Source organism: Macrosteles quadrilineatus, unplaced genomic scaffold (assembly GCF_028750875.1).
Source record: "Macrosteles quadrilineatus isolate MER2022 unplaced genomic scaffold, UCM_ALF_1.0 Scaffold_2__2_contigs__length_208266976, whole genome shotgun sequence".
Classification (NCBI taxonomy): Eukaryota; Metazoa; Arthropoda; class Insecta; order Hemiptera; family Cicadellidae; genus Macrosteles; species Macrosteles quadrilineatus.
In genome coordinates, this window is record NW_026542595.1 from 148,059,038 (window position 1) to 148,072,324 (window position 13,287).

The window sequence follows — 13,287 nt, forward strand, 5'->3', positions numbered from 1 at the left end:
GTATGTTGCTCTAAAGTGTCTGTCAAATATAAAGTCTGACTTTTCATTCGTAGGTAAGAAACAGTTGCACATGGCGTCGATGTTGGATTTCTCATACACAAACAGGTTGTTCTCGCCAAAGAGATATAGATTTTTTGCGGGTGACCTGTACCTCTTAACATTGGTTCCGAAATCTAGGGCCATGGTATTGTTACACCTGTGGGATTTAATCCCAGTCTTTTATAGTCAGGACACTAACAGGACATGTTCCACGTTGTAACTGCTAGCAACGGTGGTTGTTGCAAAAACAAATCATCACCTGAATGAAAATAATTAACTTTAACAGTTTCAAAGACTTTATTTAACCGGACGAATTTTACCTCTGAGGAAGCAAGCCAAGGTCAGTCTCTGAAGTTGCTGACCACACAATATTTCCATGTCGGTTTTCAATAGAGGGCGAGGTACCACTTATCGTTACATAAACGACACAATCACATGCATATACATGAGTCCGCTGACGCCCTCAGTGCAGTTATCGCCCAATTTCCACCCTGATTGTCACCATTGTTACCAACTAAATTAATGAGAAAGCTTAAACGTCTGTTAGCTAGCATTCATCTGTCACTAACATCTAGTCATTGTTGCCCCAAACTTTCAACATTAAACGATCATTAAATCTTAACGTTATTTTTTTTGCTAACGCTTCTTGGTGAGGGCCTTACAGCCCCCTCCGAAATTTTCAATTCCCTCCCATGTTATTTTCTCATTGATTGGACAACAATTTTAACCATTTCAATCTATATTTCTCAACTAGCTTTCTTTTGAGCTAACAACATGATTTAGAGGGGATACAGACTGATTAATTGTTAAATGCTAAGAGAGCTAATAAAAAAACTGTAAACAGTAATAAAGGTTTGGTTTATCGAAACTTCGCGTCGTAAATTGGTTTTATTCCCGAAAGATGTGAACAGAAAATAACCTATATGTTTTGAAATGCCAGCGGTAAGTTTAGTTTGCAAACTCTGAATATTCTATTATTATTTCACACATGCAAGGAAGTATTTTTATTCTGCTTTCTAGTCAATGGTGTCTTTAAGGTCACTGTAAATTCTCTAAGGAACTAAACCAATAAACCATTAGACAATTAGTTATAATAAAAAAACAACCAAATGGGTTATAAGATATAATGTTCATCTTGTATTTTTCCCAGTAGAATTAATTCAACAGAAAATCATTACCAGGGTGAATACTTAGTTCAAACAGATTTTTATAACATTTATCTCAAGTTAAACTATATTAAGGGTTATCTTCATCATGCATGAAATTCACGTTCTAATAAAAATGTCCAAAGTACTGTATTTCCATAAAACAGTTTCTCTGTGAAAAGTGGTGCTCAGTAAATCCAAGCGGTTTCATAAACTCTGACAGGAATAATAACGTGTTTAAGATAGCAAGACCGAAGACCTGCCACTCATCTGGAGGCGCCGAGTCTATGAATGATTCATGTTGTAGTCAAGACTCAAGTGAAGAGTGTAAATCAGACAACAGTTCATTGATCTGTTTACACAATCCACAACCTTGCTGTCGCTGTCAGATGTCTACTACTAGAAGTGTTTGAGTGATTTAACAGTATCAATTGTGATTTTATCTGTTTTGAAGTGTAAAGCTGTGACAGCAGTTTCGAAATTAAACGGTCTTTTTGGTAGTAGTCATTCCAATGATGGCCAAATAACGAGAAATCAATAACCTAGTAACTGAAACAACTACTTTGACACAAAACTTGTGCTACTAGTCTGTAGCTGACCTACCGGATACAGTATAGAAGGGAAACTGTTTATTCTATGACGGCACGTATAATTTAGATGTATGGTAAACGCTAGAAAATACTTTTTTTAACCCCTTAACTATTTCACACATTATACGCGCAGTGTGAGTGTTTGTTTGTTTCATTGTAATCATCACTGTATTCATCTCAATCGAACTCCAGCGGAGGGATTTTGTTTAAAATCCACAACACTTGTGTTTACGGCTAAAAGTCCATCGATGAAGCCACTGCCTAAGGATGTACCCAAAAACACAAACTTGAAAAATATATGAACCCTACAGAGTGTTCACACGTTTTCACTTTCGAGTGCCACATCAAACCTTATTAGACACCCTCAAATTAAATCCGGCATTAATCCACCATTGTTCCCGACATAACACAATTACTAACCTCTACGTCATCTATTATCACGCACAATAGAGACATATCCGACAATTGTACCGCCACCAATCACAGCGCTAATGTCCGAGCGACAACAATGACGTGGATGATAAACGGAGCAATTCGGACTGGACTGGAGCGAGATTGAGACGAAACAACGACAATTTCACGCTCCGAGCACGTTTACGGACTGTATGCTTAAATGAGACGCGGGATGAGAGCGAGATTGCCTTTTGTGAACATGCTTGTGTTTATTTGGGTTATTCTATTACGCAGTGCGATGTTTTAGTTGTAGCCTATTTGAATGTAGTTGTAGTCTATCGATATAATTTGCCTTGGTAGTTGAGTGTTCCAATGGTTTGAACATAAACTGTGAGGGTTAATTTAAATGACACGTTATAATCAAACGTTACGGAAAGTTGTGATACGATATCACGGCGACAGTAATAGGTAGTTTTAGTTACGATTTACCAATTTACCAATCATTGTCGATTTCAGTATGATTGACATTCGGTTTCTTAGTAACTATAGACATATTTTCTAAAAAGCCAGATGTTTAATTGAAGGCAGGTTGGATTATAAGCATGGTAAATTATGGATCTAGATGTAATAATGAGATTGGGCTGTCAGTCCAATATGTTACCTAGGACAATATCGAAGGTACAGTAATAATACCTAGGTTTAAACAGGTACCTTAAAGAATCATAACAAATGCTAATGAACTTTAAAACGCAAAATAATATTTATTGATTAATGTTACAATAATTTATTTTTGTAAAAAAATACGACCGACTTCAAAATGCTCTAAAAAGAATGAAATAATTTCAATAAAGTAAACTTTTGTATTAGGCAAGCTCACGTATTTCAAGTTGGCGCGGCTCAAACTGCAAATATGATTGAAATTAAATATTGAGTGTGTATTTTGAAAATCATTAAATTGTAGCTGGATAACATAAATATATAAAAAACATACTGAACTGTTTTGTTTATATATTAAAGGAAATATTTTCTTGTATTTTATGTTTTCTTCAGAATAAATGCATTATGAAAATAACACACACAAATGTTCTATATGAATAGAAAAATAATTTAGTTTGATATTATGATAGGGAAAAGAAGCTAGTTTAGTATTAAAACGTTACTTTTACAAGTTAGAAACATTTAAATGCGTTATAATCTTTTTAAAGATACTCGTTAATACCACTATAATTATCTCTGATGACGGTAATAAAATAAAACTTAACGCATAACTATGAAAAAGACATGCAGATTAACACCTTTAGTTATAGATAGTCACCTGCAATATGGACACACTCTTTCAATTTTGTATCAAAAATCATCATAGAGCCGCGCCGACTTAAAATACGTGAGCTTGCCTAATACAAAAGTTTACTTTATTGAAATTATTTCATTCTTTTTAGAGCATTTTGAAGTCGGTCGTATTTTTTTACAAAAATAAATTATTTCATGATTTTTAGTGACTGTATAATTTGTTATATATTAATTACTTGAAGTTTTTTGATAAGCAAAACTGCATGAAACAATCAAAAGTGCCACAGAACAATCATTATTTTTAAACTGCTTGAGTCACCTGTTCAGTTTACATAATCAATGGGTATAAAAATTAACATTTTTGGATTTTCCTTTAAAAAAACAAAGAGTTGTCCATTACATTAGGCCTGATGAAAAAAGAATGTCTTTCCTAGAGACATTGAAATGCCAGACATCGTTTCCTGCAATTGGTGTACTTCTACATTATAAAACGAAATACAGTAATGTCTCAAGCCTTTTGGAACAATAAGAAAGTTATTCCTCAGCCACCAGCACTAAAAATCTCTTAAAAGTATAAAATTGGTTGTTATCACGTATATTACCTTTGAAAAATACGTGTATGAAAGATTGGTTCAGCTAAAAGTGGTGTAAGGGGTAGGTGGTTTTGTTTGCTCAAGATGTAGTCGAAATTAATTGCAAATCAGCTTCCCATTTCCGAAGCAGGCATAATATTATAGACAGTGAAGAATATTAATAAACACTCCACGTCTTCAAATACATGTTTAGTAATAAAAATATTCAACACTTTTAAGACGATTGACGCTTATGCAATCTCACACCTCTTATGTCGTTTAAGGAATAATTGCATCTAATTTATGTTTAGACCTCTTTTACGAATGCTTTGGTTTTCACAATACACCGTAAATTGTCAATATCATACAGCTATTCACTATGTTTTTCTAAGTCAGAACATTCAATACTCAAAACAGAATCATACACAAATCAGGTCAAACGTTGAAATACCTTTTTTTATAGTCACCAAAACAAAATGCATTTTTTCAGTGTAACTTATTTAGTCTCCATGGCAAGAAATAGTTTATTAATCAATATGAAGCAACTGTTTCATGAAGAAACTGTCTGTAGCTTCATTTAAATGGTTTTAACTAACAGCTGTAGGAATGTTATTATTATTTTTTGCCTTCTCTGCACAAATGTAAACAATCTGCACAAATGTAAACAAAATGAATGTTGAATATTTAAGGTTTTCAGAATTTTTCACCGAAACAAATATTATACTTAAACATAATATATAAGGTACCAAATAGAAGCTCTCCTGGTTATTTTGGTGGTGGAACCACACTGATCGGTAAAAGAATCACAGAGAAATTGGTGAACATACATAGAAAAAAAAAACATCGCCACAAACAAATTGAGAACCTCCTCCTTTTGTTGGTAGTGGGGAAGTCGGTTAAAAATAAGCCCAACTGAGCGTATAAGACCGTCAGCTGTGCTGCGGTTACCATAAGTTCTGGCGCACACCGCTGGGATCGCCACGGTAGTTACAGCGTACGCGCCACGTAAACTACAGCGGTGTGCGCCGGAACTTATGGTAACCATGGTAACCGCAGCACGCTGACAGTCTATATTTCATTCTTTATAATCAACATAGTTAATCATACAATCTCACTCAAGCAAGGTCTTAACTATTTTCATTTGTTTATTTGAATTTACTTTTTTATCAGGAAAGTAAGGCCTTCGTTTCAATGCAGTAATCACAAAAACCCTGTTTTCTAAAAGTAATTTGTCCCTTGCAGTTTATTTTCGCCCACATTTTGCACCCTTGTGAAGGAATTCCAACCTCACCACATTCTGATAGCCAGCCACCAATACTGGCCCATTATTCCACCCACAGAGCTAGGCCTATACAAAGACTTGTAGCCAATCTGTAGTGGAATGTCGCCACAGGTCGCTTTGAGTCAAAATGCCTTCGAAATTGCAACTTGTGATCTTCAACCCCCAAACGTTCTTAATATAACCTCTGCACCCCTCTGTACGGCTAGTTGCAATAGTTCTCTTTCATTTGGGGGTTTCAAACTTCAAAGGAGTTTAAGGTAGGTTAAATATATTTAACCCTTGATTATGTGTTCTGCAGGAGTTGAAATAGTTGCCTTTCATTTGTGTGGTTTCAACAAGGTTTGTAAGTGGTTTGTTAAACATATTGACCCCTTGAAGGGTGTGTGAATAAATGGCTACAATTAGTTTAGTGATGTTAAAAGGCGTGTTAATATCAAAAGCAAGCCTAGAGGTACAGAATTCATCATTCATCTAAATACATAATAATCTAAGTGTCCTAGATGACTATATGAAAGCATAAGTGATTGATTGAAAATGTAAAACGTGTTAAAAGGAGATTTTATGCACAGTTAATTTAAAACATATCCATACAAAACTATATATTTGATCGAAAGGTAAAATAGCGGATCATCAATATCATAATTCAACAGCTCAAAATGGTTATCTAGACTTCACAATTCAAAAGACGCAGCGCTAACTATGATTCGAAGAAAAAATATACTTTAGCAAACAAAATGCAAACACTAAATGGAAAACCAGCTTCGCATACAAAGCTGATAGAAAATGAGCGAAAGCTGTAACACCGAACAATCGCATAAACAAGTAATGCTTTTGCATCAACACGCATTAAATAGATATGACTATCGCCACACACAACGTCCGACCCTTATCATTGATAAGCCCCCAATAAGCCCAACTGATAAATGGTCCAATATGACCCCACTGTGCCGCTTCAACCGGGCCAATCGTATTAGCATTTAGAGAGGGTCTAACAATTAGACACATTAGTCAAGAAAACGCGCAATTTGAGAGGTGGATTTGAGATTTAATTAATTCAGGCACTGTCCGTGCGAGATATTGGGCTTAGAAGGGTTGGAGTAATCCAGGGGTGAATGTATGAATAGAGTAGGTGAATATTTAATAAATGTTTCCAGTAATTGGATAAGTGATCTAAATTTGGGATACTGTAAAGTGTTGAGTTTGCCTTTCCTTGGCACAGAAGTCTACTCATTTAAAATATTTTATTTATGTATTTCCGGTTGAGGTAAGTTATCAAAACGCCATTTTTTTTAAATTGTTGAAAGAAGGTCTTAACACAGTTTAAACTTAATTGAACGATTATGATAAATAGAAAGTATTTCAGGGTTAGGTATTTATCGATGTGATAAAAGTATGAAAAAAGTTGTCTGTTAAAAAATATTCTTACCATTCTTCATGTGTATTTCAAAACATAAAAAGCAATACAATAACAATTTAATTCAAAACATTTTAAACTTCATCCTAAAACAAATAAACAATTTCCGATCCACTAAACCCAGTCACATGTGCTTCAGGAGGCAATATAATGTCAAATCGATTATGAGTATAAAACGACCCCTAAATCTTCTCATCGAGTTGCTGACAAGACCCCAGCCCGGAGCATAGAAGCACTTACAGAAGCTTCAAAGGGACCCCCTCCCAAAACTGCCCCGGGTGCCACATCCCCCGAGTAGGGGTTTTATTTAAACTTCAAGCTAATAGAACTGATCCACCGTTGTCGATTCGGCAAATAATTCTATGTAGGGGATTATTTTATATCCTTACCTACCTACCCTCAAAGCCCCATAATGTGATTCTTTCCGCTGTTTCCACATGGATTGTAAGGGGAAAAGAGTGTAAAATGAAATGGCGTGGGTGTAATGTTTAAAATTTGGAAACCCTCGATTCCTTGTTGTTTGACATTGAATATGTTTGTAGTTACGATGAACGGGTGTTTCTGCTAATTAGTCCAATCCCAATCAATTCATTCCTAAGTTACAGTAATAGGTACAGGAAATTAAACAATGAGTTACCAAAGCGTATAAGGCATGAAAACAATAAAATCTTACTGAATCGTGAAGAAATTTGTCAAAATTGTATTCCCGCTGGCATTTTATAAATCACATGAACCACTTTTTTCCCACAGATCGTGGGTGGTTTTTCATCGTCATTATAGTTTCCAGCGAGGTTGTGTGATGATTGGGTTGTAATGATGGTAGCTTGAGTAGGTGGAAGACCGTGGCCGTGAATCTTGTTTTGGAAACTGGCCAGTCCAGTGTTGCCAAACGTACGATACCTGAATTATGATGTTTTCCCGCAGGTTCCCCATAATTTGTTTACGGCAGTACGACAATTTCCTATCACATGTACGATTATTTCGATCGTGTTATCGATCAACTGTGAGTTCTGGAACGCAATAGTAGGAAAATTTTTAGGGGGGAAATGTTTATCATTTACAATTGTGTAAGATATTTTAAGGCAAAAACGCCACAATTTTACTATTTCAGTTTGGCACCACCGCTACTGGACCACTTCCAAAAAGTACGACATGTACAAAGCCTACACAATTTGCTTGGCCTTGAGGATTCTCGAAGCAGATTTGTACACCTACATAATCGCTACCTTAAACTGAACATGCTAATCGGTACTCTATTATGGTAGGCGGGCAAATATGTGAATTTAGCAAAGGTTGTTGGCACGCCTATTCATGAATATGTATTGTATTTAGTGCTTCATATTAAATTCCCTCCCAACTTTGATGATAATCAGGAATTATTGGTCTTTAAAACAGGAAATAAAATGCGTAGCCTAGTACGTGAAAAATATTAGTAAATTGTTTTTGTGTTCTTACTTACACGTGAGGCAAATAGATAGGACGCGGAAAACGATGAAAACTGAAACGTCTGTTTCTTGTGTAAAATTAAAAAAATATAGGTATACCCAAAAAAATATAGGTTTTAATAACCTGGGCTACAGATGAGCGATCCTGTGTAAGCAACGTTCGCATCACGAAACATCGACTAGCACCAGAACTTGATTACCATGTGTATTACTCTTTTTCGTGCTAACCATTAAATTTAAGCACATCTTCAGTTTCAAGGTCTACATTTTGACGACCCAAAATTCCAAACCTTTAATTTATACAAGTCTGGCACCAAAGACTAGAACATTAAGTTATATAATATGTGCAGACTCATCATACAATTATTTTAGATTTACAAAAAAATAATTTTACGAACAAATGGGACAAAGAACGTAGAGTTTGAAATAAACAGAGGTTTTATCAAGTTAACAAAACTGATTTAGCCTCAAAATACGTTTTAATAGATATGTTTCACATTACTAGTTTTACAGATTCGTCAATGGCGGTTATTTTGGCGGCAACAAGGTCACATCTTGGCGGGTACCGCGGTTGGCCGAGGCCCAGCCAAGGCCTAGGAGATTACAACCGCGGATCTTGCTATTTGGCACTGCACGCGTTGACACCGCGTAGTCTACGCTTCACGCCTTCACTAACGCATTATACGGCCTAAATTATACAGTTAATTCACTCAAAAGGTTACAGATATTACAAGACTGTCGACTAAAACTGATATAGGGGAAAATTTTTAAAAGTTAAAGACTGTAACGACTGATTAAGATTTATAAATACCACATATTCAGTTCCAAAGTCAACAGGCAAGGTGTTACGTGTTTCGCCGGAATTCTATTTTTGTTCGGAGATGATAAAAAATGTTACTTTTGGAACAATCTACTGTATGAGGTATTTTTATAAAATTAAATTAGTTGTTTATTTGTTCTGTGTTACTGAAAAAATTGTATAAAACATTTTGTTTACATATAGTTCTAGAGTTATGTATTTTAACGTATGTTTTAGTGGTTTTAATTATATTCGTTAACAACGAATAATTTAGTTGATGTTGATTAAATTGAATATTTCCATGGCATAACAACCTTTGGACTTCATGGCATTCCAATTATTGTCACAAGAGTATAGTACAAGGGCACATTGTCTCATTACTTAAAAAATATATTAATAATCGTCATAGCTGACATTTTGTAAAATCCTAAAATAAAAACTTTGTAATAAAAATTGAAATCTCAGACACATTCTGACTTTTACTATTCCTTGCTAAACAATGAAGTACACCCTCAAGCACAAATTTCTTTACATAACCTCCAGAATGGCGCATTACACAGCAAAACACAGCAATCTCAGCGGTTATAGAGTCGGCCAATGGACATAGCGATGTGAGGCAGTAAAAGAGGCGGTAAAGAGGCTTCGCTATACAGCCTGAGGTGTAACTACACTACAATTCACTCCCACATTACCTATAAGGTGAAATTGTGGCTTACCTAACACATTGTAGCTGAAGATGCTTTAGGAGAAACTGTGTGTTGGAACACTGCTTCAGAATGTAAGATAAAATTGATTAAATGTATTTCGTCGAAAAACTAAATTGAATAATATAACTCCAAAAAAATGTTGTCTTTAATACAGTATTTAAAATTAACTATCGTAGTTATGTACAAAACTATGAAGTTAAGTAAGACTGCACCGTGCCTAGAACTCTTTGAGAAAAACGTTTAGTAAATGTTTCGTATTACAGGAATAATTTAACTTTGGCTGAATCAAAATTATTTTATTTCATTTGCAAAACAGGTTAGTTAGACAACTTGTAGTATGCGAAGAATTTTTTCGACGAAAATAATTAAAGTTTATACCGTATTAACTTTTGCAGCTGTTATGATTGGTAAAAGTTGTACTGTTTACAACTTAGGCCTATACAAGTATGAAAACAATATAAATTATCGGAACGCCGACTCTAGTCTATGATAAACTCTGATGTATGATAACTAAGTTAAATCGTAAAAGTCTTTAGACAAATCAAAATTATAACTGGATAAATTTGTAAGACGTGACGTAATACATAGCACCGTGTTTCAGCGTTAAACTAGGCATATACAAGTATAATGTACAAACATAAAATACCCCCGCCGCAGCAAACCTGCAGACTAAGCGAATTTCCATTTGACTGATTGGATTTACACTGAAATGTCTACTTAAAAATATAACATTTATTCTTGATTTAAATAGAATTAGTTTAACAAGTACTTAGGTTTGCTGCATCAGGGAGGGTAAAACTTTTTTTTTGTAAAATGTGAATAGGTAGTAAGAAATAAAAACATTTTCCAAATTTGATCAAAATATGTTCACAAACAAGCAAACTACAACAGTTTACTTATTCTCCATAAGAATAACATGGGAATTTTAAATTTACAATTTTTTGGAATTTTCTCCGTAACTATTAGGCGCATAATAACGCTTCAATATACTAAATTATTTGTTTTTTAAGCTCTACAAAATGGTTTGTAAAGAAATTGCTAAATTTTATGTTTTTTGGGTCAAAAATAGGAAAAACCTATTTTTACCCCATAAAACCCCCCGTAAACCCCCGTTCCCATGGTCCGATCATGCTGGATCGCGAACTCGTTCGAATAAACGTACGTTTACACGTTTGTACCAAATTTCATCCAAATCGGATCATTTTTGCTCGAGTTATCGTGCTGACGGACACATATATATATATAAATATATAAATAAATATATATATATATATATATATATATATGAATTTGAACGGATGGTGTTTTTGGCCTCTAGGGACCTCAAAACGAAAAAAAAAATCGGTCCCGCGTCCAGGTCTTACCATGAGTACTACGGTAATAGCTTATTCCCTATATGGGAAATTCGCTAAAATGAAAAAATTAACAAAAAAATTATAAAATAAGTATAATTTAAATCAAATCAGTAACATACCTCTTCTTGACGCAATATCCACACAATATCAATTTCTTGACACACTTTTTCACAGACCGCATCATCTCGCGTGTGTTCACTGTACGGTGACCACTGAAAGAATGAGCTAAGAATCATATCTTTCAGGTAAAATCAAGACTTTTACAAGTTCCTGCGAGTTTTTCACGAAAAATCGCGTACGACTTTGTCGCGTCGCAAGGCAAGTTGAGACGAGTCACGCGTGCGACAAGACGCAACGTGTACCATGTACCGACACCGACATGTTGCATCACGTATATACTCCATCCAGTCTACTATGTTCACTATGTACTATATTCATATGACATTTTCGGAGATATGCCTACTATCCTCAAACAATGGAACTCCGGTAAACGCTTTCTTACTTTTAAATTTTGTATATAATTTTTACAGTACTAATTTTAATTGCAACAAACCCCCAAAGTCAAAATCTCTAAGAATCCATATAAATATAGGAACATTAAGGTATAGGAATATTAAGGTATACTTTAGCGCATTCACGAAGGTTGCACGAACAGTTGACGCAACCCGCATGAAAATATACGTGATGTTTCCTATTTATTAGCACGACTATACCAATGCTACATCCCATATACCTGTTGTACTGCACGCTAAACATGGAATTAATGTATACTCAGGTACCTTGCTGAAATATAATACTAGTTAGCTTACAAATTAATTAATTATAGTAGTTAAATTATAACTTTTAAATAAGTATATGAAATTAGATTTGTTATATTTACTTACATCTGTATTTTTGGTTAGTTTTGTTGTGATTCACTTTAAAATGATATAAAAAGGCAATTATCTTCAACAATAAATGTTGAACAAATTGGTATATTTAGTTACCTATGGGTTTCCTATGACGAAATAGAAATAGTCACATAATATAACATTATAGAAATCTAGTTATAAACAATAGAGGTAAAAATACAATAGAATAGCCTATTTTAATTTTAATAAAAAAACCTCACATATACCTTCTTTATACATTACTCTTATATACAATACTAGGAGAGTGCCACCTTTATTTTATTCTAGAGCTGATGAAAAAACACACGAAAACTCTTGATTAAAATACGTTTTTTTTTCATATAAGAAAATCGTAATGAACACTGTGATATATTCTCAACTGTCTTTCGATATAAAATTTTTCAAAAGAGTTGAAAGGCCTTAAAAATTAAAATAACAACAACGCAAGACGCCGTGATCAGAGACAGGGTAGTAATTGGAATGCCTCGGATGTCTTTGCTCCCCTCACTGTCTAGCTGCTGTACTCAATGTCGGGACTCGGGGAGGCAATTTAATACAATTAAAAACGTCTGGACTGGACATTTCTGCGACCCTCTTGCTACTCCTTTTAGTGAATAAAGCTACTGTTGGACTCCTTCAAACATGTCACAGAACCCCCTTTGCGAATATGTATAGGTACAAAATAAAAGATAGAACTCATGTACTTGAGTTAATAAGCCAAATACATTTCTTGATTAATTAGAATTGCCAGATAACAAAATGCTTAGTTGTTGGGTGAAAGTTTAATTTTCATGTAAACTTGAATTGCACACTTGTTAATTCTTTCGCATTGTTTAAGCTTTGCTCAAAATACAGGGAACATTTATTATTGCCACTCAATTATTTGTGTGCATAGTATCAAATGTGACAAACACAACGCTGTACTTCAGATGTATTTCGTTTAACCCCTCCAAAATAACCTTGGTAAAAATATCTGTTAGAAAATGTATACATTGTTAAATTTCTGTTATTACCTGAACTGCACTCAACCATTTGAATAGGTTTCTACATGGTTTTTATATATAACAAATCTTCTAGTTGATCATCAAATCTTCCGAATCATACGAGTAGTTTCAATTAACGTATAAAGTATAAAACGTGTTACAGGCAAGTCTTTCAACCGCAGACGTTTTGTTGTCACGACGTTTAAGCAAATGCCCTCAGTTTAAATCAGTAGAATAATATCAGTAACGATTATTCTGTTAACCTAGCAAACAACTTTCTACACAGACATATCACAAGTGCAACATAAATGACTGCTGTAGGATACCGCATGGTGGTGCATTGTTGCAAGCACTGTTGTTGTGTTGTTGACGTTGTTGCAGCG

At 34.5% G+C, this 13,287-nt stretch overlaps 1 protein-coding gene across 7 annotated transcripts in view; it reads right to left on the bottom strand.

Moving 5' to 3' along the window:
• The window catches only part of LOC128986806 (protein sprint), a 368,727-nt gene that overhangs the window by 73,620 nt on the left and 281,820 nt on the right, over nucleotides 1–13,287 (bottom strand). The window lies entirely within an intron of this gene.